The sequence below is a fragment of the Rattus norvegicus genome, chromosome 5 (genome assembly GCF_036323735.1).
Source record: "Rattus norvegicus strain BN/NHsdMcwi chromosome 5, GRCr8, whole genome shotgun sequence".
NCBI classification, from domain to species: Eukaryota; Metazoa; Chordata; class Mammalia; order Rodentia; family Muridae; genus Rattus; species Rattus norvegicus.
Window position 1 is genome coordinate 15,588,287 of NC_086023.1, and position 26,949 is coordinate 15,615,235.

Consider the following 26,949-nt stretch of genomic DNA (forward strand, 5'->3'; position numbering starts at 1 on the left):
GACTTACTCTTCACCTTGCCTGATCCTCTCTGGAACTCACTCACTATTGGGGCTGGCCCTTGGAACCAGTAGTGGATGAAGCACCAAATTCAGTTTCCTACACTGAGGGCAAAACCAAACAACAGATGTTTGTGGTTCCATGGATGTGGTTCATTCATTAAGAGTACATGCTCTTTCAAAACCTTAGGCAGCATGACCTGTAATGTCAATGCTGTAGAGATTCTTCAGGTTTCCAGGGCCATATGCACACACACACACACACATGTAGAATAAAACAAAACATACAAAAATAAGCCCAAAACAAAAATCAGACAAACAAGCAAAAACTTCAAACAACTTCATCTGGGTAAGGAATATGCGTGATACCAACATTCCTCAGATTAAGGGTAGAAACTCAATAGTTGAAGATAGGGCAAACACGATTTCAAAACCAAATAAAAGGATGGAATATGTGGCTCAGTGGTGTAGAGCTTCAGCTGATTTATAGAGGGCCAAGGATTAATTCCCAGTACCTATTTGTGGTTCAAAACAGCAACCAACAGTTTAGGAGATCTGAATTTTTGCTTTCAGAGCCTCTGCAGGTACTGAACCTGAACGGATGTGGTTCACACTTGTATATTCAGGCAAAACACTCATGCACATGAAGTGAAGTAATAAAAGTATTTTAAAACAGCAAATAAAACAAACTATCTTATATTGAACTACCTCTCTGAATTTGATAATTTGTCAGATAACATGCTTTTCCATTGATCTAAAATGTGTATCCTAAGTAGCTCAAATATTACATTTTCTTAAGGAAATCTTGGCATTAAAAGTTAATCCTTTCTTCATAATCCAGGTTTTTAATAATTTTAATTCTCAAGTATCTCTAAATGACAAAATAATCTTTAGACTAACTTGGCAAATTCAACAAACTCAGCTGACCTTAAATCACAATCACATTGATACACAGAGGTGGAATGTTTATGCAAGTGTGTTGTCATAGAAGCATAAGTATTTTCAAATTCATATACATAATTTTTTATCTAAAACATAATGGCTGCGGTGCTTTATATGAAAGCCATTGAATTAATCATACTGACTTGGATTTTCTCAGTACATAATTGGTTGTATTTGAAAGAATTCTGGTGATGGAGGGAATTAAAATAGTCTCAAAAAGAGCAAAATTAGTTAATTTTAACCAACAAGAAGCTAATATTACAAAGAACTTGAAGAATTAGTCCAATATCATTTCAGAAAAGTACAGGAAGCAAAGCATTGCCTTAATTGTACAAAATAATAAAACTAGGAAAAACAAACTGAAGAAGGGTAAATAAAATCACAAAACTAGAAAATTCAAGACAAATGTCAGATTGTGACAACCACTAAAACACAATAAGACCATAGGTGTTTGGGTTCATTTCTGCTTCAGTTTTATTTCATTGATCTACCTGCCTATCTCTGTACCAAAACCAGGCATGTCTTATCACTACTGCTCTGTAATACAGCTTGAGGTTAGGGATGATGAGTCCCCCAGAAGTTCTTTTATTGTTAAAAATAATTTTTGCTATCCTTGGGTTTTTGTTAATACAAATAAATTTGCAAATTGCTCTTCCTAAATTTATGAAAAATTGAGTTGGAATTTTGATGGAATTGCCGTGAATCTTCAGATTGCTTTTGGCAAAATGGCCATTTTAACTATATTAATGCTGCCAGTCCATGAGCATGGGAATTCTTTCCATCTTCTGAGATCTTCTTCAATTTCTTTCTTTAGAGACTTGAAATTCTTGTCATATAGATCTTTCACTTGCTTGGTTAGAATCACACCAAGATATTTTATATTATTTGGGAATATTGTGAAGGTTATCAATTCCCTATCATCATTTTTAATCTGTTTATCCTTTGAGTAGAGGGAGGCTGCTGATTTGTTAGAGTTAATTTTATGTCCAGCCACTTGGCTGAAGTTGTTTATCAGGTTTAGGAGTTCTTTAGTGGAACTTTGGGACCACTAAGTATTCTATCATATCTTCTTCAAATAGTGATATTTTTAACTTATGAACCCACACACCTCTGGTCACTTGATTTTTAACAAAAGAGTTAAAAAAATCCAGTGGAAAAAAGACAGCATTTTCAACAAATAGTGCTAGTTCAACTGGCAGTCAACATGTAGAAGCTTGTACAAAGCTCCAGTCCAAATGGACCAAGGACCTCCATATAAAACCAGATACATTAAATCTATTAGAAGAAAAAGTGGAAAGAGCCTCAAACACATAGGCAAAGGGGAAAATTTCCAGAAAAGAATACCAATCACTTATGCTCTAAGATCAACAATCAACAAATGGGACCTCATAAAATTGCAAAGCTTTTGTATAGTAAAGGACACTGTTAATAGGACAAAACAGCAACCAACAGTTTAGGAAAAGATCTTGGCCAAACCTACTTCCAATAGAGGGCTGATATCCAGTATATACAAAGAACTCAAGAAGTTAGACTCAAGAGAACCAAATAACCCTATTAAATATGGGTAACAGAGCTAAACAAAGAATTCTCAACTGAGGCATATTGAATGGGCTTATGAAATGTTAAAACATCTCTAGTCATCAGGGAAATGCAAATCAAAACAAACCTTAGATACTACCTCATACCAGTCAGAATGGCTAAGATCAAAATCTCAGGTGACAGCAGATTCTGGCTAGCATGTAGAGAAAGAGGAACACTCCTCCATTGTTGGTGGGACTGTAAGCTAGAACAACCATTCTGGAAATCACTCTGTTGTTTCTTCAGAAAATTGCACATAGTACTACCTGAGGACACAGCTATACCACTCCTGGACATACACCCAAAAGATGGTCCAGCATGTAACAAGGACACATGCTCCACTATGCTCATAGTAGCCTTATTTTAAGACCTCAATATCCTTCAACAGAAGAATGGATACAGAAAATATGGTTCATCTACACATGGAGTACTACTCAGCTATTAAAAACAATGACTTTGTGAAATTAATAGGCAAATGGATGGAATTAGAAAATATCACCCAGAGTGAGGTAACCCAATCACAAAAGAACACACATGGTATGCATTCACTGATAAGTGGATATTAGCTCAAAAGCTCAAAATACCCAGGATACAATTCACAGACCACATGAAACTCAAGAAGGAAGAGCAAGATGTGGATGCTTCATTCCTTCTTCAAGATACTGAAGGGCGGACATACTGATACAAAGTGTGAAACAGAGACTGAAGGAAAGACCATCCAGAGACTTCCCCATGTGGGGATCCACCCCATATACAGACACCAAACCCAGACACTAGTGTAGATGTTTAATAAGTACTTGCCAGCAGCAGCCTGATATAGTTGTCTCCTGAGAAGCTCTGTATTTTTTAAACCAAATACAGAGGCTGATGCTCACAGCCAACCATTGGACTAAGCATTGGGTCCCCAATGAAGGAGTTTAAGAAAGGTCTGAAGGGGCTGGGGATTTAGCTCAGTGGTAGAGCGCTTACCTAGGAAGCGCAAGGCCCTGGGTTCGGTCCCTAGCTCCAAAAAAAAGAACCAAAAAAAAAAAAAAAAAAAAAGAAAGGTCTGAAGGAGTTGAAGGGGTTTGCAACCCATAGGAAAGCATGTGTACTATGGTGAACACTTCCATTGCTGCACTGAGTACACACTTCTATAGCTGCCACTACAAAAATCCATAAGGTGATTTTTCAGAAAAGTGGGAATCAATCGACCTCAATACCCAGCTATATCATTTTTTGGCATATACCCAAGGATACTGCACCATACCACAAGGAGACTTGCTCAGCTACGTTAATTGTTGCTCTATTCTTATTAGCCTGAAACTGGAAACAACTGAGATTTGCCTCAACCAAAGATGAAATGCAGAAAATGTAGTGCAGTTTCACAATGGAGTATTACTCAGGTGTTAAAAAATGATATCATAAAATTTTCAGGCAAACAGAGGGAACTAGAAAAAAGTATCCTGAGTAAGGTAACCAGGCACAGAAAGACAAGTATGGTATGTACTCATTTATAAGTGGATATTAACTGTTAAGTAAATAATAATCAGACTAAAATTCAGGAACTTACAAAGTCTAAGTAACACAGATGGCTAACAGAGAATACATGGATCTCCTTGGAAAGGGGACATAGATTATTTTTTTCAGATAGACTGGAGGGCAGGGACAAATAGGAAGAAGATCAATCAGTTGGGAGGAGATGAAGGGAGAGACTACAGGAAAAGACAAGTGGGATTATATGCCATTGTGTATGTATGTGTATGGAAATTGACAACAGTAGAAACTGCCAGGATTCTATGAGGGTTACCCTTGCAAGGACTCCTATTAATAGAGGATGTGGAACCTGAACTGGTAAGCTTCTATAACCAGAAAATCCTTTAACAGGTGAGTCTAGGACACCAACCCAACCAAAAAGACTTTGACTTACAATCTATTCTGCCTGCAAAATGTGCTGGGGCAATCAAGGCACAGAAATTATGGGAGTGAGCAACAAATGGCTGGTCTAATTTGAGGTACACATCACGAGAGGAAGCCCATGACCAACACTGACTTAATGATCTGAACAAAGAAACTGGATAGGTCAGAGACCTAGGATAGACGGAAAAGGAAAATAATAAAGCAATTCCTCATATTATCTTCTATACTTAAAGATGAGTGCCTAGCTCAGACATCATCAGAGAGATCTCTGCCTACAACTGATGGGAACAGAAGAAGAGACCAACAACCAAACATTAGGCAGAGAGAAACCCCCAATTGGAGATATCCATTGGGCCCCTTCTCTTTGAGCTCAGGGAACTCTGTGGAAGAAAAGGGAAGAGAATTGTAAAGATCAAGGACACCAGGAGAACATGACCAACAGAATGAACTAAGCTCACAGGGGTCATAGAGAGCAAAGTGGCCTCAGGTAGCCTCCATTGGTCTATACTAGGTGCTCTGTATATAAATTATAGTTAAATAGCCTGGTGTTCTTTGTGCAACTCCTAACAGCAGGAGCATGGTTGTCTCTGAGTCTTTCACCTACTTTGGGGTCCCTTTTCCCTCTCCTCGGTTGCCCTGCCCAGCTTTGATATGAGGATTTGTGCCTTAAATCATTCCATCTTGTTATGCCATGTTTGTCATGTATCATGGGGAGGCCTGCTCTTTTCCGGAAGGAGAGAGAGAAAGAGTAGATCTGGGAAGAAGGGTGGTCTGAGACAACTAGAGGCAGAGGAAATTGTAGTCAGGATTAATTGAAAAAAGAAAGAAAATAAAATTTAATTCACAAATTGAAGACAATTTAAAAATTAATAGCTTTCAGCCATGAGTTTCAATTATGTAATTAATTTCCTAGCTTTATATATGCTAGGCAAGTACTATCAATGACCTATACTCACAGCTCACTTTCTTCAAATACTTTAAAACTCCCTACCCTATTGTTTCTTTCCTTTTAGGTTTTTAACAACATGCATATCATATATTTCCTTTGGATAATCTCAAAATTACTGTTGTAAATTTTCCACTCCTTTATTTTATTTTATTGAGTGTACAGTGCAAGAGGGAAAGTGTACTTAGGATACTACCCATATGTCAAGAGGAAGGAACATTTTCCTCAGCAGGGTTGATCCCTCCCTTGGGAAGGAGCACAGTCGGCCCAGATGGCTTGGTATGTAGTTCTGGTGCTTTATCAAAAGACTTTATTTCTGGTTTTCCTTATTATTCCCCAGTCTCAATTCCTTCAGCCACTGCCATTAGCACGTCACTTTATTCTGGAGAGTAGACCAGTTATGCTGGTTAAAGCCTTTAAACCCAGCACTTGGATCTCCAGTTCCAAGGCCAGCATAGTCTGCTGAACCAAAGAGCCCTGAAAATGGATGGTGCTGGAGCATTGGACGCATACCTGGTTCTCGGTCACAGACTTTGTCGCCCTCCTCACTGTGGTGGGCTAGATTGCAATGCTGCAACTAGCTATAGGGTCTGCAGTGAGGCTTGAAGCCTAAGTTACAAGCCTGGGTGGAACTGATGTCCGTGCAGACCTTGGTGTTAGTAGCAAATATTCAAATGAAAAGTTTCAAAGCTAATGTGTAGGAAGGTTCGTTTTTATCTGGTCTGTTTTCTCACCTTTCCCAGCAGTCTGCATTGCTTTAAGGAGCCAAGAAATATACATTCATGTCCAGCCTGTTTTGTGAAATTTTGCTTTATCTTGAGGAAAATAATAGGCTGTTTTATTTGTTTTTTTAGATATTAAAAGGAGGTGGGAAGATGTAAGCCAAGGCTGTAGTGATGCTAGGGAGCCCTTCTGGTAGAGATTGTGTTATTAATTTCCTGTGGAGACCACTTCAAATTCACTGCTTCTGGTGAGAAGAGCATGGTCAGGTGAAAACCAAAAGAAATCTAGGAAGGATGGACCCAGACATACACTAGAGAGAAGAGAGAATGAAGGTCAAATCAGGGATTAGAGGAAGGACCTGACAATCGGTCACCTGACACTCTGGAGTCGAATTGCCACTTCATACTAAACACATTCATAGCATGTCACGATTGGATATTCACTCATTAGGAGCATCTGTCCTCAGATGAGATTGTTCCCTTCAGAACCTTCATTTCTCTGAACTTATCACCCTAATGTTCAGCCATCATTTTTCATTTGTTTGTTTAAGAGCTGTTCAGGAAAGAAGCTTTAGACAGCCCATAGTTGGCTGCGGCAGTTATATGTACTCAACACTTTGTGACTTGATCTCAACAGTGAGGCAGACAATAAGACACTTGGTCTCAACCCTGGCTGAGGAACGCATAAGCTACACAAAATATTTGGGCTGCTAACCACTATTTCTGATGTTTCAGTTTTGTCGAAATGAGTCCAAAGATGCTTTAGACATTAGAAGACCTGAAGGAAGATTCTAGAATATTCTATAACTATGAAAGCTGGATGGATCAAGTTGCTCTGTCATTTCTACAACAGAAGTTCCAGAGCTTGTCTTTGTGGTTAAAATCATCATTTGAAATGTACTCCTGTTTCTTTGGACTATGCACTCTGATGCAAACTTAGAAATTAACAATAGATAGGTCCTGACCATATTTTTTCTGTAACATTTAGAAACTGCAAGGCACACTGGGTACTGGGGAATATGTCACCAATGGATAGGATCTTAAAATATAACATACTCTTCAGCTGGACCTGTATCATGGATATCATGCAGAATGGTGGGAAGTGCATTGGATGGAGGATTCTATAAAGAAATGATAGAACTTAGGCATACAGGACATAGCATGAAGGACACTTTTTATCATTTATCTACTCTTCTGCCTATTGCACTCTCCCAGAAGGAAGTCTGTGGCTCCTCAGATACAATTACTATCCACGTTCTTCTTTCAGTCATGAGATTTTAGTGTACAAAGTAAAGCTAAAATTCTGGGCACCTCCCAAAGATCACTGGGGAACTAGTACAAATGAATTAGCCATAGTTCAATCTGTTTTTAGTTTAACATTTGCTTCTCTCACAGTGATTTCCAAAGTTTCAAATTTTCTGCCCCCATGCTACATCAGACCCTACTTTCCACCTCCATTCTGAAAGTATGTGTAACTTTTATTTGAACCAGACCTGTCTTTGTAAGGAACCAATATTTCTAGTCCTACTAACAACTTTTTAAGTTGCTGACCCTAACTTAAAGATATGGTTTTCTTTCTTTCTCATCTTCATTTCTCATCTACTGGAAGCTTCCACAATTTACGATTCAATGTCATACTGGTTTTATTTCAAAATCTAATGGGAGAGTCTTCAAACTTTCTTAGGAGTTTTTTTGTTTGTTTATTTTGTTTTGTTTTTACTTTTTTCCTTCTTTATTGTTTTCCCAGATATTTTATTGGATATTTTATTTATTTACATTTCAAATGTTACCCCCTTTCCAGGTCTCCCCTCTGGAAAACCCCTATCCCATCAGCCCTCCCCTGCTTCTATGAGTGTTCTCCCCCTACCGATGTACTTACTCCCACTTATCTGCCCTGGTATTCCCCTACACTAGGTTATTGAGCCTTCACAGGACCAAGGGCCTTTCCTCCCATTGATGTCCCACAAGGCTGTCTTCTGCTACACAGCATACTCTTTGGTTGATGGTTTAGTCCCTGTGAGCTCTTGCGGGTCTTGGTGGTTGATATTGTTGTTCTTCCTATGGGTTGCAAATCCTTCAGCTCCTTCAGTCCATTCTGTAACTCTTTCACTGGGGACTCCATGCTCAGTTCAATGATTGGCTGCAGGCATCTGCCTCTGTATTTGTCAGGCTCTTCCAGAGCCTTTCAGAAGGCAGCTATGTCAGGCTCCTGGCTGCAAGCACATTTTAGCCTCTGCAATAGTGTCTGGGTTTTGTGTCTGTATATGAGATGGATCCTCAGGTGAAGCAGTCTCTGGATGGATGTGTGAATGTACCACATTTCCTGTATCCATTCCTCTGTTGAATGGCAACTGGGTTTTTTCCAGACTCTGGCTATTATAAATAAGACTGCTCTGAACATTATGGAGCATGTGTCCTTGTTATATGTTGGTCCATTTTTTCAGGTATATGCCTAGGAGTGGTATAGCAAAGTTCTAAAAAAAAATTTAAATGTTCCATTCTAAATCCAATTGATAAAGGATACAAATGAAATTAAGAAAAATAGTACGAATGGTATATTGGTTGTCTAGCACCTAGTATTCTGTAAAATACAGTAGCTTCAATTACTTAGAGCCTTTAAAATAATTGGAAAAATGTAAGATATTGAAAAGGTGATCTGCACTTTAAAAGTTAGATATTTCCTACTCTTAAGGTCGCTTTATCATATCTGTAGATGAGTAATTACATTCAAGATTTTATTATTATTCCATAAATTATTTATCTAATGCTATAAGACCTATAAATAAGACATTTCACACTTGGTTCCACATAATTTTCAACTTGTCTTTTAAACTGATGTATGAACAACCACTTTGGAATCAAGGATCTCAAATATGCTCAGATGACCCGACTCTCTGGATGACTGGATACTTGTACAATGGAGAGTCCCTAGCAAAAGTTACTTTGCTTAATTTCTGAAAATTATTGCTTTCTTTCACTCTTTTCATAAACAATATGAATTACAATGGTCATCAACACCAGAAAAGCTGTATAAATTCACATTTTTAGAGAATATTTAAAGCAACTCTAAATATTTGCAGAAGAGTCTACATGTTCTTTAGGCAGATCTAAAACGAGTCAAACAAAACAAAACAAAATAAAACAAAACCAAAAACAATACACCTGGGGTCCAGGTAAAGCTATAACTTAAGCTGTCATTTAGGAGAAGACAACTACTTTAGCTCAAATAAATCCCAAAAAAAAAATCATCGTTTACTATAGTAGCATACCATTAGAAACATCCATGGGTTGTAAGCTATCTAGCCATATTTGGAAGGGCGATTGTTTTCCTGAGCTCTCTAGGTTATGTAAAAATATGCTCTACAAATTCTGTCCAGAGACACTCCGAAATGCTTTAACTGAATATGTGGTCATGTCCAATCCAGGTGACATATTAAACCAGCATAATCACCACATAGAAGTACTGTAATAGGTAAAGTATTTGACATTAGTTAATCTTAAAAGTTAGATGATTTAGTGCCTGTAGGATGGATAAACAGGTAAATGTACATTAACCAAGCTTGACATGTTCAATACCCAGGACTAGCACATTGGAAGGATATAACCAACTCTCCCAAGCTGTCCTCTGATCTCCACACAAAGTCCATGGCAGCACATGCACATGCCTATATGTGTGTGCACTCAGACACAAAATATGGCAGCAATTAAAAAATGTATGTTTATATATTTTAATGAATCAGTGTAATTGTAGTCATATATGAGAAATTTATTTTTGTTTTCATAAGAATGTCTCTAAGGCCTAAAACATTTAATTTGTCAAGAGAGGACCAAAATTACAACTTCAAGTCATGAAAAAAATGTCATTATGAGTGACACAAGAAAAAAGAGTTGAATATACCTTTATCACCATAGTCACTGATGAATACAGCAGGATAGCAAAGACATACTATCTGAGTCAACATTGTTTCTACAATAACTATAAGACAAATACTGTTTCATTTTGGCAAGACAGTTTTATATGTCAAAAAGTGTTCATACATAATGTCTTACAGTTAATAGTTTTCCCTTTTATGTTTTATGGTTCTTCAAAATGATCCATGTTACAAGACATTTAATAATGCAACAAAAGTCAACATGTATTTTTATAATGAAGTGTATATCATAAAAATAATATGATGCAGTATTAATATGGCAAATTATATAGTATATATTTTGTATATGGTTATATTTAAGCCACAATTCAAATATATTGACTATAGTTTAATATGCCACAAACTATTATTTGGAAATGCTATATATGTCACATATTTATGTATGCACATTATGTTTGTTATAGTAGTCAGAGCAAATATTATACCACTAATGTAAGTATAATCAATCAAATTGTCACAGCTTCTGATTATGTATTTTAATTAGCAAATGGTGGACTTTTTACATGTGGCATTAGACTGAAGTGGCTTTTAGAGGAAATGAATTTAGAGAAACATGTCCAATGTATACACATTATAAATTCAATCTGTCAATTTACAGATAATGAAGAATGAAGAATATCTGGAAATATCTATCTAGTTTCTTGGATTCTTTTCTAAGAGAAGAAAACAAAGAGTCCCCACAGATTAGTGAAAGAGGCAGGAAAAGTTTATTGGCATAAAGTGACAGTACCAATTGAATAGTTCAAGACTGACTATAGACTATTTGAGTGTTCATTCTCAAGGGCTTCCTTGTGGACTTCAGATATCTCATCTCAGGTAGGGATTCCAAAAATTTCAAGTAATAGTTTCCCTGTTTAAGAAAAAAGGAGACAAAAAGCAATAAAGAGAAATGAATGTGATTTCAATTTGGCTAAAACAAAGAAAAAAAGGTGGAAAGCAAGCATTGAAGAGAGATTAGCCTTCTGAGTGTCATATTTTGTATTATGCACACTCAAACATAAGACTCTGGTAATATTGTAGTTGGGGGCTTATATCCTTATGTGTATATTATATATCCTTCTCCAAATAGTCCACACACTTCAGAACACTTCCACACTCCAACTTCATCAGGCTACCAATATTCCAATATTTGAAAAATAGTATTAGTTGCCCTGCCCCTAATTACAAATATCGGCAGTTTCTATTCAAGTGTATTCTGAATATATCTAGGTTTAGAGAATACAGCACCAATCTAACCTGAATAAGTTATAGGTGCTTTCATAGTAAAATCAAATTGTGTGTTCTAAAATAATCTTTTCAGGAAAATTCTGTTTACTATCTCATGCTTATTCATAAATGGCGTGCATGTGAGTAAGCTTAGATGCATTGTTGGAAGTGATATGTACACAAGGGAAATTCAATATATGACCAGCTATAGCAATCAAAATAGGCAGCTACTATTACTATGACTCTTAGTAACCAAAATTCTCTCCTTTGCCTGAAGTTCACGAGGAAGCCCTTAAGAGTGAACACTCAAGTAATCTATGGTCAGTCTTGAACTATTCAGTTGGTACTGTCACTTTATTCCAATAAAGTTTTCCTGCCTCTTGCTAATCTGTGGGGACCCTTTTTTTTTCTTCTCTTCAGATAAGAATCTAGGAAGCTAAAAAGCCCTCGAATTAACCCCACCCACAAAGAGTAGAAAGTTCTATAGTTTTCTTCTTCTTGCTGTTTAAGTGTTATTATTTTACAGTTAAAAAAACCAAACAAATAAACAAAAAGCAAAACACAAAACAAAGCAAAAGTAAGATGGAAGCCAGGTAACTGGCACATGCTGGTGCACTGAGATAATTGGCATCCAGTGTGGGAGTCCTTCCTATAGGATAAGTGTCTCTCTGAAACCAGCACTTGGTAGCCTTCCCTTCTCTCAACAGGGAATTCCTAAAGAGATGTCAATTGTCTTGCCCCATTTATTTTTGGATGCCCATTTTACCTTTCATTGTTTCTTTAATAGTCATCTGCTGATACATACATTTTCATACTCAGTACTCATCAGTCTACTGGTGAGAAGGGTACTGTTATTCTTTTATTGTGGCTGGGGAGTGAAACAACATCAACATTAATATGGGGGAAAAAGCAATTGACAGGAAAGGACTAGAAGCCCTTCTACATGCCTATTTGAACATAAATTTACACAATTTATAGAATTAAAAATTATTCTTTATAATTATAAATTACAATGGTTGTGTAAAGTTAGACTACTGCAGGTTGTGAGTCAAATTATTTTGGAAGATCTTCCAGTTCTTAATTGCCTACCTTTTTGTGTGATTTTAACATCCTTGTAGCAGTTATGTGAATCCTTTAAAAATGTATAAAGAGAGCCCTAGATTGCATCACTACCACTATCACCAAAAAAAAAATGTGAAATTTAAGATAGCCTCACTTTGGCAAAAACCCACATTCTTCATATTTTCATAAAAAAACGTGAAGTGTGTGTTGATTTATGATTTTCTTTGTTGGATTCCTACAAGAACTTCATGAACTGCTATCACATGGAAGCAAAAGTTTGATTTAACCTGAATATGCTTTGGCTGGCCATTGTCACTCATATTGGACTCCAAAATAAACCATTTAATTAGAACCATTGGGTTTTTTTGTTTGTTTGTTTGTTTGCTTTTTTGGTGGGGGAGGAGTGGTTGGTTTGGGGTTTTTGTTGTTGTTGTTGTTGTTTGTTGTTTTTTGGGGAGTTTTTTGCTTTTGCTTTTGCTTGATTTTCTCAAATCAACTCTACTAAAGGTAACTGGTTGGCAAACATGCCTTAATGCTGCTGACTCAAGTTGCTAGTATTTTGTGAATGAGTTTACCTTATTATTTATAGAGGAAAGAATGTTTGTTAAAGCTTTACTTTCTCTTGATAATCTCATATTTTGGGGCATCAGGATATAAAACCAACCTATTCTTCAGGTTGTTTTATTGTTGTTACTGTGTTCTTGTTAACATTGCTCCAATGGTCATAAATGAATATAGCCAATGTCCTCACTGGCTAGGATTTCATTGTGCTTTCCTAATACCTGGCCAGATGTTTTCACATTTGTTGAGAGGTTAGGTGTATGTTGAGGCACAGGCATCTATCCCACAGTCTGGTAGGCTGGTGACGATTGTGCCTAAGCAGTTTTTCCTGACTTTTTTACACAGAAAATGTTATTCAAAGCTGATTTGAGCTTCAAATTTCTATCCATTTAGTTTGATCTTGGCTACTGGTTTGCTATATATTGCTTTTATTATGTTTAGGTATGGGACTTGAATTTCTGGTCTTTCCAAGACGTTTTATGATGAAGGGGTGGTGGATTTTATCAAATGCCTTTTCAACATCTAATGAGATGATGACGTATTTTTTTCTTGAGTTTTTTTATATCATGAAGTACATTGATGGATTTCCATATATTGAACCACCCTTGTAACCCTGGGAAAAAGCCTACTTGATCATATTGAATGATCATTTTGATATGTTCTTAGAATCGCTTTGTGAGAATTTTATTGAGTATTTTTGCATCAATATTCATGAGGGAGATTGCTCTGAACTTCTCATTCTTTTTAGGGTTTTTGTTGCTTCAAAGAATGAACCAGGTAGTGTTTATTCTGCTTCTCTTTTGTGGAATAGTTTGAAAAGTATTGGTATTAGGTCTTCTGTGAAGGTCAGATAGAATTCTGAACTAAACCCATATGGTCCTTGGCTTTTTTTGGTTGGAAGACTGTTAATGACTGCTTATATTTCTTTAGGAGTTATTAGACTATTTAGATGGTTTCTCTTATTCTGATTTAACTTTGGTACTAGGTATCTGTGTAGAAAATTGTCCATTTCCTCCAGATTTTTCAGTTTTCTTGAGTATAGACTTTGAAGCAATAAAACTAAAATCAGGGAGTTGACAAGGCTGTCTACTCTACCCCTACCTATTCAATATACTACTTGAAGTCCTAGCCAGAGCAATTAGAGAAGAAAAAGAGGTCAAAAGGATACAAATTGAAAAGCAAGACATCAAAAAATCACTATTTGAAGATGGTATGATAGTATACTTAAGTGACCCCAAAAATTACACCAGAGAATGCCTATAGCTGATATACTTCATCAATATGGCTGGATTCAAAATTAACTAAAATAAATCAATAGCCTTCTTCTCCTCAAAGGATAAACAGGCTGAGAAAGAAATTAGGGAAATGACACCCTTCACAATAGTCCCAAATAATATAAAATATCTTGGTGTGACTCTAACCAAGCAAGTGAAAGATCTGTATGACAAGAACTTCAATTCTCTGAAGAAAGAAATCAAAGATCTCAGAAGATGGAAAGATATCCCATGCTTATGGATTGGCAGGATTAATAGAGTAAAAATGGCCATTTTTTTCTGAAAGTAATCTACAGATTCAATGCAATCCCCATCAAAATTCCAACTCAATATTTCATAGAATTGGAAAGAACAATTTGCAGATTCATTTGGGATTGCAAAAATCCCAGAGTAGAGAAAACAACTCTCAACAATAAAAGAAATTCTGGGAGAATCACCATCCCTGACCTCAAGTTCTATTTCAGAGTAATCATGATAAAAACTGCATGATATTGGTACAGAAACAGGCAGGTAGATCAATGGAGTAGAATTAAAGACCCAGAAATGAACCCACAAGCCTATGGTCACTTGATTTTGACAAAGGAGCTAAAACTATCCAGTGGAAAAAAGACAGCATTTTCAACAAATGGTGCTGGTTCAACTGGAGGTCAGTGTGTAGAAGACTGCAAATTGACCCGTTCTTATCTCCTGGTACAAAGTTCAAATCCAAGTGATCAAAGACCTCTATATAAAGCCATATAAACTGAACCTAATAGAAGAGAAAATGGGGAAAGGTCTTAAACACATAGCCACAGGGGAAATTTTCCTGAGCAGAACACGAATGGCTTATATTCTAAGTTCAAGCATCAACAAATGGAACATCATAAAATTGCAAAGCTTCTTTAAGGCAAAGGACACTGTCAACAGGACAAAATTGCAACCAACAAATTGGGAAAAATCTTTACCAATCCTATATCCAATACATGGCTTATATATAGTGTATACAAAGAACTCAACAAATTAGACTCCAGAGAATCAAATAATCCTATTAAAAAATTGGATACAGAGCTAAACAAAGAATTACTTAAAGGCTCACAAGTACCTAAAGAAATGTTCAACATCCTTAGTCATCAGGGAAATACAAATCAAAACAACATTGAGATACCACTTTACACCAGTCAGAATGTCTAAATTTAAAATCTCAGGTGACAGCAGATGCTGGTGAGGATGTGGCGAAATAGAAACCCTCCTCCACTGTTGGTGGGATTGAAATCTGATACAACCACTCTGGAAATTAGTCTGGCAGTTCCTTAGAAAATTGGACATAATACTACCCGAGGATCTAGCTATACCACTCCTAGACATATACTCAAAAGATGCTGCAACATATAACAAGGACACATGCTCCACTCTGTTCACAGCAGTCTTATTTATAATACCCAGAAGCTGGAAACAACCCAGATGTACTTCAACACAAGGATGGATCCAGAAAATGTGGTACACTTACACAATGGAGTACTACTCAGGTACTGAAGACAATGACTATATGAAATTCTTGGGCAAATAAATGGAACTAGAAAATATCATCCTGAGTGAGGTAACCCAGTCACAAATGAATGCAAATGGTATACGCTCACCTATAAGTGGATATTAGTCTAACAACTTGCAATATCTAAGAAAAAATTCATAGATCATATGAAGCCCAAGAAGAAGGAAGACCAAAATATGGGTGCTTCATTCCTTCTTAGAAGGGAGAACAAAATACCCATGGGAGGAAATACAGGGACTAAACAAAAGGTCATCCAGAGACTGCTCCACATGGGGATCACATCCTATATCATGCCAACCAAACCCAGTCACTATTGTTGATGCCAACAATTACATGCTGGCAAGAGCCAGATATGGGTGTCTCCTGAGAAGCTCTGCCAGAGCCCTACTGATACAGATGAGTATGGTTGCAGCTAGCCATTGGACTGAACAAGGGGACACCTATAGAAGAGTTAGAGAAAAGACTGAAGGAGCTGGAGGAGTTTACAACACGATAGGAAAACCAAAAGCATCAACCAACGAAACCCCACCAGAGTGCCCAGGGACTAAATCACCAACCAGTGTGTACACATGAAGGGATTCATGTCTTCAGCCACATATATGGCAGAGAATGGCATTGCCCAGCATCAATGGGAAGAAAAGCCCTGGGTCCTGTGAATGTTTGTTTTCCCAATGTTGGGTAATGCCCAGATGTTGATGTTGGAGTGGGTGGGTGGGAATGAGAGCATCCTCATGAAGCAGGGGGAGGAGCGATGGTGTATGGGAGAGGGGGGAAGCAGAATAACATTTGAAATGTAAATACATAAAATATCCGAGAAAACTAAAATTATTTTTTAAAAAAAGCCCAAGAGGGGACTGATAATGATATTTAAAAGCAGGTTTGAATGTTCCAATAGATCTCTGGAGCTTGTGTGTAAAATAAGCAACGTAAGTGAAGATCTGGATTTCCAGGTGTTGTGATATTTCAAAAACTCATAGTAGAGAATACACCTCAACTTTCCAAGAGCTTTTATCAGCTTCTTTTTTGCTCTAATTGTTCTTTCCTCTTCACAAAGCAGCAATGTAGAATATTGAAGTGATTCTTTTTAACAAATACCCAAAGAAAAATATTATCCATATCCAGTTCAGAGATATATAAAGTAAATTTTGTATATGTGGTTGGTTTCTCCAGCATTCTTCTAATTTGAATGCTTACCATATAAAGATTTTGTATATATAGACATGTAAAAGCTCCTACTTATTTGTTCTCGTATTTGTTATTTGTGATCCTAGGATCTTTTGTGAATCTAAGGCTGGTCTTCAAGGCTTTCACTGGACTAGGAAGGAAAGAAAATGATAGGACCAAGAAATGACAAATATTATAAAGCCCACTAATGTACTTTAGTTTCCTCCCTTAAATAAATGTTCCATAATTTCTGAAAGCTTTGATAAAAACTATGTTTCATGAGAATATAAGTCAGTTCTTTAATAACTGCAACTTCCAGTAACCTCAGTATTTCAAATTCTTAAGCAAATTAATTATCTATTGTTTCACAAAAGATAAATTTAAAATTTCTTTGCAAGTATCACAAAGTACATATAAATAAACTTATTTTCTGCTTGTAAACTGGGATGGAAACAATAAATGAAACAATGACTCACACCAGTTCATATTGACAAGTAAAATGCCTTTATTAGGGGTAAATTATGGAGTGCTTTAAAACTGTGGACAGCTGTACTTTCGTGAAGTCACTAATATATCCCAAAAGACACAGACTCTTACTTTAAGTAGCTCAAGTGTTGGAGAATATTAAAGCAACATAGTTACTATGTGTTGTTGTAAAAACATAAAAATAAAAATTGGTAATATCTTTTACCTCACAAAGTCTATACCGCGGTGCCCCAAGATAAAAACTTTCGCCATCTGTTGCTGTACAAATATAAAAATATAAAAGTATTGTTGTCTTTTACCCACTAGGTCTGCACTGTGGTGCCCCAAGATATCTGCTAGATATCTTGGAGGAAACACATCCCAGCCTCACAATTTCCTACACTCAAACCCTCACATAAAAGAACACATAACACAATAATCTTAGATCCAATTGATAAGATATAATTGCCCACTTAAACATACAAAGCCCGCTACCATCCATCCCTTGTGAACATTAATAACAACCTGTAAATACACAGAGCAGAATCTTAACATCACCTGCCATGGCTTCTCACCCTCTCCTCTCTCCTGTCTCCTTTTCTCTTCTAGTCTCCTCCTCTTCCTTCAAACTTCTCTCCTGCCCATCCTTCCTTCTCCTCCAATGACAGGCCTCCTTCTATCCTGTACCTGCCCCTCACCTGTACTTTACAAATTGAATGGGGAAGTGGTTCTGGTGAAGTCACCTGAGTTCTGAGTAGTGACTAGGCAGCTGTCCTTGGGGCAATGGAATTAGCATCAAAATACAGATAACTTCAGAGCAAACCACAACAACTATGGGCTCAGAAAATATGAATAGAGCAAACCTCAACTTTGGGAACACTGTATGTGTATGTGTACATGTCAATTATCAAGAAGATCCTTTCAGCAAATATTCAATCAGAGAAATATGGGCTTGCTTTATTGCAGTTTGTCATGTGGAAAATAAATGCTAAGGCAAGATAGAGCCACTCCAGCAAAGGTGCTAGTGTCATGATGTATGGCACTATCTTCCTGAGGAGATGTGAAGAAGCATCTATTTGCTCCAAAAAGGATGCCAAGGAGAGAGCAAAGGCAGGATTCCTCTGAAGTTCTGCTATGGAGACAAACAAATGGGCTTGCTGACAAAGAACAATTAAAGGATTGCTTACAGGGCAGGGGCATGGGTAACCCCAAAATAACTGCATCAACGCAACATCCTACTCTTCCATAAAGACAGTGTTTATGCAAATTTCACCATAATAGTCCCTTTTCATTATATATGTAATATTTATGTACTATTTATATATTTAATATTTATATTATTTAACTATTTATCCTTTCCCAAGATCAATTATACTTGGTGGACGTCAGGAAAGAGTAAAGGATGAAATTCTTGGCAAAGTTCCTATGACACTCCTCTCTACATTTTTAGTAGCTGGTGACAATAGAGCCATTTCATTTACAAGAAGTATAACTACATCTATATTTTGATCTAATAATTGCCATGACCACCTGGTTAAGGTGCTTTCTCCTCTAAGACAGTGATATGGTAGGGTAAACATTTTATGCTAATATACTTTTCATATATATATATGTATATATATATATTTGTATATGTGTGTGTGTCACACACACACACACACACACACACACACACACTCATACACACACGCCTGTGGCTCTATTTCTCTTCAAAACACATAAGATATATCTGTTTTTAAATCTCACCAGGACCTAAAAATAAAGAAGAACCTTAGGGCAGTCAGTGGTATGAGAAACTCAATTAGATTTTAGGACTTCTTATTAGAAAGATATAAATAATCCAGTATCTGTCATTCAATTCATTAGATATCACTCACAACAAAGGAAGTCATCAATGGATAAACCAATGAACACAAGAGCTCATTAGACTAAACAGGAACCTCCCAATGTATATGGTTATTACTTTTAGTCCTAAGGTAGGAGTCTGCTATTATTAGTCTCAGTAAATAGTACTTTTTATAAATAACTGTCTGATAAAATCATATATCTAATAAAATTTATTCAATATTTTACTTAAGTTTTGGGATCAGCAAATTATGAGACTGTCTTCCTAGTGAGCCTTCCAAACATCTGAATAATTTCCAGCATCACCACTGTGCCACATTTATATCTAAGAGTCTCAATGTATATAAATCAAGGAGCTCTTGATAGCACTGAATATGTCTGATAACAAATGTCTTTTGGGGGTCAGTAAGATGCCTCAGTGGGCAAAAGTACCTGCAGACAAACATGCTAGCTGTTGTTTAATTCTCAAGTCCTGCTTACATGGTAGAAGGAGAAAATTAACTCTCATAAATTGTCTTCTGGATATCTGTAAGTGTGCTAGCATTCATATGCACACACATGTACACATGTGCACAAAATAAATAAATAAATAATAACAAAATAAACTGTCCCTGTTTAAGTTTTCTTTATTACATAAATTGATTACTGTTAAGGGGTAAATAATTCATTTTCATTGTATTATTTATCTACTCTACAGATATTTATATTAATTATACAAAATTGTATTATATAATCGCAGATAATTCCATTATAATGTCTCTATTTAGCACATTAATTCTTCCTTTGTGAGCTCTCTAATATTTTTGAATAAAAAGTTAAATTTTAATTTTGTATTTGATTTTCTATTGTGTGTTAAGAATTCTAATTAGTGAAAGAGTTTTGGAATGACAAATCGGTAAAGAATGTCACAGTTTGGAAAAGGGACAAGTATGAAATTATCCTTTAGAAATGAGGTTTATTAGGAGGCAGACTGAATATGAAGGGTAGGGGCATGACTGAGCCTTTGAAACTTGCAGGATTCAGAATTATTGGACACATAGCTTTAAGTAGAAAAGGAGGAAAGGCAGTTACCGTGATTAGCATAATGATGTGCTAGATTTCAGAGGGAGCCTCTGAACAAATAGACTATATTGACTTCTATATCCTTGCAAGAGTTGATGGGAAGTGCCATACCATGTGTATATGATAAAAACAAGGTACTACAGATGACCATTAAGTCACTATACACTTACCACAGGGAAGGAATTATTTTACCTCATGAAGATGTGCTATTCCTCATTAGTCTGTTCTTTACTTATACAGGGTGCTTCAAGTGTGAATTTGAAGGTGATATATTGATTTGTAATTAAACTGTGGACCTACTTGGAGAAAAGTAAGAAATAATGTAAACTAATTTTAACCAGAAATATTGGTGGAGGCAAAAGAAATTCGTAATTATAAATGAAACAAAAGAATCATGGGAGGAAATATAGGCTCAAAGAGTGGAGCACGGACTCAAGAAAGGTCATCCAGAGACTGCTTCACCTGGTGATCCTTCCCACTTGCAGCCACCAAATCTTCTTAGAAAGGGGAACAAAATACTCCTGGAAGTATAGAGTAGGAGGGACTTGGAAGAAAAGAGGATGGTGAGCGTGAGCGGGAAAGAGGAAGGGGGCAGGATCAGGTATGGGAGGAGAAAGGGGTGATATACAGAGGGTCAGAAATTTAACAGAGGTGTTCAGCAATAGGAGATGGGACCTAGAGGTAGCCACCAGCAAGTTCCAGATGTCAGGAAAGCAAGAGGCTCTGAGGATGCCAACAGGGATGACATTAGCTGAAATCCCCAACAAAGGGGAGGAAGAACCTGTAAAGAACATATCCAGAGGTTATGCGAGGCCCCAGTTGGGAGATGGGACTACCCATTCATCTCCAAATTCTTAACCTAGAATGGTTCCTGTCTAAAGTAAATTATGTGAATAAAGTGTGGAGCACAGAATGAAGGAAAGGCCATCCAGAGACTGCCCCACAGGATCCTTCCTATATACAAATACCAAACCAAGACACTATTGTGGATGCCAAGAAGTGCTTGCTGATAGGAGCCTTTTATAGCTGTCTCCTGAGAGGCTCTGCCAGGGCTTCACAAATACAGAAGTGGAGGCTCACAGGCAACCATTGAACTGAGAACGGAGTCCCCAGCATAGGAGGTAGAGAAAGGACTGAAGGAGCTGAAGCAGTTTGCAAGTTCTTAGGAAGAACAACAATATCAAACAACCAGATCCCCCAGAGCTCACAGGGACTAAACCACCAACCAAAGAGTACACATGGAAGGACCCTTGACTCCAGTCGCATATGTTGCAGAGGATGGCATTGTCTGACATCAGTAGAAGGAGAAGTCCTTGGTCCTGTGAAGGCTTGATCTCCCTAGTGTATGGGGAATGCTATGGTGGTGAGGTAGGAGTGGTTGGGTGGATGGGACAGCATCCTCATAGAAGCAAGGGGAGGCGGGATAGGAGAATGGCTTTCCGGAGAGGAAACCTTGAAAGAGGATAACATTTGAAACATAAATACATAAAATAGCCAATAAAAAATGTGTCGTGGCTTTTTTCACATTGTGTCTTCATGCATGGGTCCCTATTTGTAAGACCCTCCCTATATCCATGCCACATCTTCCATCAGTATGCCTGTATTGAATCTGACATGAGCCTCGTTTTCTATTTCCATAATAAATTCAGTAAAGTTACCCAAGAGCTTGCTGATAGACAATTTCTTGGTACTTGTTTCAATTCTGGTGCTACTCATATTCATTAATATGTCCTTTGAATATGAACAATGTATGCCACTCCATAGTAATTTACCATATACTACAAATGTATTGAGACCAAATATTTGGATAAGAATATAAAAATAATATTTGAAAGCTCACATGCCACTTTATCAAGTGTATTTCCTTTTACATGGTATTTGTTTGCTTCCTTCCTATTTTTTTTCTATTTTTTTTTACATCCAAACCCCAGTGTCCCTCCTTTCTCTTCTTCTAGTCCTTCCTGCCATCTTCCTACGGGTTGCTGTTGAAATGCAAGCAAGGGCAGGTGGAAAAGAAGACTAGAATCTGTGATTGGGCAATGAAACAGGAAGGTAGGACTGAAAGTTTCAGAGAGAAAGGACAGGTACAGACAGAGAGAACACAGAATACAGAGGAAGACTCAATGATCTACATGGCTTGAAATAGGCACAGGTAGCTATGAATATAGAAGAGCATAGAATGATATAGGACAATTTGTCCGGTCTAGGTGGGCAGCTTGTATCAATATCAATTGACTGAGTATGCTGTGTGGGCATTTTATGGGTGAGAATTTATTGATATAAATCTGCTTGATAATTTACTAGCCTCTAGAGTTTTGATTTCACTGGGTTATGGGGATTTGTGGTAGTTAGCCACAGGGGGAAGATGGCTGGAACAATATGAGTGGTCAGAACTGCAGGGAAACAGGGAAGACTGGTTTGCAGCTCTCAATGGGGGAGGGGAACTGCATTACTAGAGCATAGCCAGCAGTAGCATACTGTTTTTAAGTGATTACATGCAACACCTTCCCTCTTACCCTATCTACTCCTCTGCTTCCCTTCAGAAAAGAGGATGTCCTCCCATGGGTATCAACCACCCACAGCATATCAATTGCAGTAATACTAGGCACCTATTTTCCTATTAAGGGTAGAGGAAACAATGCAGTAAGAAAAAAGATCCCAAAGGCAGGCAACAGAGTCAAAGACAGCTCCTGCTTCCTATGTTAGGAGTCCCATAAAGAAGACCCATCTACACAACTGTAATATATTTGCAGAGGGCCTAGGTCAGTCCCATGCAGGTACCCTTATTGGTGGTTAAGTCTCTCTGAGCTCCTATGGGCCCAGGGTGATCCCTGTTGCTACTAAATCCCCCATCTACACCCTCCTTTGAAGGATTCCCTAAGGTCTGCCTAAAGTAGGGCCTTGGGCTTTTGCATTTATTTCCACCACACGTGGGGTGCAGCCTCTCTGATGATAATTATAATATTACATATTATATATAATGGGTTAGACACCAAACTATAAGTATAGCAGAATATAATTAGGAATCATCTCATCCCCCATCCCCTTTTTTCATTTGTATTTGGTTACATCCTAAGTCTTTGGACTCTCCAATTCTGCCTTTGGCCCTCCGGGCAGTGTTAGAGGTGAGGATTCTCTCATGGTGTAGGGTTCAATACCACAGTTTCTATGCTACATTCACACCAGGACATTTTGTAGACAGGACAAATTGTAAGTCAGTGGTTTTGTGGCTGTGTTCATGTCACAGTCCCTCCATTAAAAAATCTTTCATAGTTATGGGAAATGGCCAGTTCAGGTTTTGTAGCCCCTATTTCTAGGAGTTGTAGCTAGTGTTACCCTCATTGATTTCAAGAAATTTCCATTGTCCTAGGTTTCTAGCTCATCCAAGAGATTACCCCTGATTCCAGTTGTCTTCCCTAGTACTCTCTATGTTATGTGTGTTGCCCTAGTGCTGTTTGTATTTTGATGTTAATTACACTTCCCAAGAAGGGCTACCTAGGAGGAGGAGGAGTGAAACAAGTACTCAGGTGACTTCATATGGACCTTCTCCCCATTTTAACCGCAAAATAAAGGCTAGAACCGGTGATTGGGCAGGGGAAGGGAAGGTGGAGCTGAAGAGTTGGGGAGAGAGAGGAGAAGAGAAGGGGGAGACAGAGAAGAGCAGGAGGAGGAGGAGGAGGAGGAGGAGGAGGAGGAGGAGGAGGAGGAGGAAAGATGGAGATGAAGCAGGTGGCCTGGAGAAACTGCAAGTTATAAGGGATCTCATAGCTGAGGAATAGAGTAGTGCAGTGGTAGATTTGCCCAATATAGGTGCAAGCTTGTATTTATATTAATTGAGTTGTGTTTTCTTTTCATGGGCTTATTTGGGTTGGAGAATTTACGGCAACAATATTCCTTCTCTCTACCTTTTGTTTAATATGGCAATTTTGTGTAATTGAATTTAAGAAAATGTTGAAAATTATTTATTTCAAATATCATAAATCTGTCATTCAGTTCTAAATATAAAAACTACAAAGAAGGAATTCTCAGCAACATTATAAAAAAATACATGATACTTGATAAATGTTTGCTTTAGGCAATTCATCAAATCTTATCAAGAAATACAACTATTTAATGAGACAGTAGCACCCCAAACAAGTGTGAACAGGCTTTGAGAATGCTTTGATTAAACAATATTGTAAATAGGTTTTACATTGCTTTACTCAAATTTGTCAGCCCTGAGCAAAAGCAAAGGTGATTGCAATTGGCAATATAGTATAATGAATAATACTAATTCACTAGGTTAATGATAAAATCTAAAGTTTATAGACAAGAAATGTCTTTAAAGTTTATTTAATGTACAAGTTTGATCCATGTATTAGTTTTGTTCATGTTCATTCATTTCCATGGAGACTAATACTGTGCTAAGGTACATCTTCTTAATACATATCACATGGGCAGGGTCTCCAGATCCCCCTCCCAAGGCCAGCCCCAAGTAACCCTCTTGCCCTAGTTCTTGGTACCAGCCTGCTCACTCTGGTCTCCGTCTATGACTCCAGCACATCTACTGGCTTCACCTTCTGTGACTGGACTTTCACCAGCCTGCATTATCCAGCTATGCTCTGAGATCTCTGAGCTCTCTCTCTCTCTCTCTCTCTCTCTCTCTCTCTCTCTCTCTCTCTTTGTCTCTGTCTCTGCTTTTTGGTCCCCCTCTGCTAGTTCTAAGCGTCTGTCAGTTCCTGGTTCCCACACTTGGCTGCTGTGCTGACCAATTAGTTTTTCCTCTAGCCACTTTCCAGGCCATCCACCCACTGTGGCTGGCCTGCAGAATGCCAGCTATCACTCACTCAGATACCCTTAGCCCCGCGAAATGAAAACACTATAGACTTATACCAGCCAGATTTATAATGGTAAATCTCCAACCCAAAATTGCCTGTGCAAAGAACATACAACTCAATAATATAATTACAAGCTGCAAGCTTAGATTAGACAAATATACCACTTCACTACTCTATTGTTCAGCTATGAAACCCCTAGCTACTTGCGGTTCCACCAGGCCACATGGTTCTGGATCATCTTCATCTCCTTCTCCCTTCATCTCCTCTCCCTCCATCCTCAGTCTAGTCTGACCCTTCTATTCTCCCTTTCTCTTCCTGTTCTGCATGGAAGATTCTGACTCCTTATCTTCTCCAAGTGATTGGTTTCCTGTCATCTTTATCAGACAATCAAATGACTAGGAGACATTCCCCTACACATTAAATACTATTAAATATTATATTAATAGTTACATATTAAGTATAATATATTATATATATTAAAAGCTCTTATATTTACCATTCACATTTTTACTATAAGTAATCCTATTTTACTTTCGAAATTCCTATTCAATGGAAACATATAAAGTCTTTTAAATTCTTAACTCCATAAAGCATATTACTTTAGACAACTGCGGCAGTGACTCAGAGTGTGACAATTTTCTTATCAAAATTAGCCCAGGCACTCTTTACAGCTGTCTACCCCTGTTTTCTTAGTACCACCTGTTCAGGGATGACACTGTCTACAGTGAAATGAGCCCAGTGTAACCAGTCAATGTCATGGAGACAATTCCATTTTTGAGGTTCTCACTTCAGAAATACCTCTAGCTTGTGTCAAATTGACATAAAATAAATAACAGTGTTCTCTTGGTTTATCATCTCATACACATTACATTTTTCTTGGTCATGTTTCATGGACCTGCAAGATGGTTTTCAAGTGAGTAATGCGCATTCCTCTGTGGTCTTTGCTTCAGCTCCTGCTTTCAAGTTACTTCCTTGGCTTTCCTTGATGTTGGATTAACTATCACCTGTAAGACAAATAAATCATTTCTTCCAAAAGTAGCTGTTTGATCAGTAATTGTCAGTATTTGGTCAGTGTTTATCACAGCAAAAGAGATTCAAACTAGTACAAACATGTTCTCAATCCCAAAACACTTCAATAATAGAAATCCGAAGAACTAAAAATCTTTGAAATGCCAGACAAATGTCTTAGTACTGTATTTTTAAAGAATCAATTTCCACTATAGAAGACTAAAGTAATCAAATGAACAAACTAAGAAAATCAATTCAGATTAGGCAGCTACCAATGTGGAAAACAAAACAAAACAACATTGTGGAAGAGGAATTTAAAAAAATGTGGCAGAAAATATGAGAAAGAAAATTGAAATTAGAATTTTCAATTTTAGACAAAAAAAGGCTACAAATAAACAAACGAAAACAAGTGACCAAGTTTAAAAAAAAAAACAGAAAGAATAAGTAATGGACAAACCCAGAAGAAGTAATAAGTTCAGGGTTGAAGAGAAAATTCATTGTGATAGTATATTCAAATATATTTGAAGCAAAAAATGTAAATGGTATATCCGAAAAATCTGTGTACATTCACTTAACCAAACATAAGAATGTGGGCTATAAGTTAGCTAAGATAAGGTAAAAGTTGTAGGCAATTTATTCAACAAAACTATATTAAAAACATTCAGAAACTGGAGGAGCAAATTTGTAACTGAGAGTGACTTGAATTGTGTGGACCTGACCCAAAACGTTTCAGTGGAGAATTTCAAATATATGGCCTAGGGGCCATTTTTGTGGTATTTTGGTGAAGTATGTGAATACTTTTTGCCCTTGTCAGAGGAGTCTGCCTGAGGCTAAGGTGAAGAGTCTCAGATTGATAAAGTCTCAGAGAAGCCTATCATAGAGTTGTTCTCTGGTTAAGTCTCTTACAGAGCATTTTAAACATGTGTAGCAAGCTGAAAAAG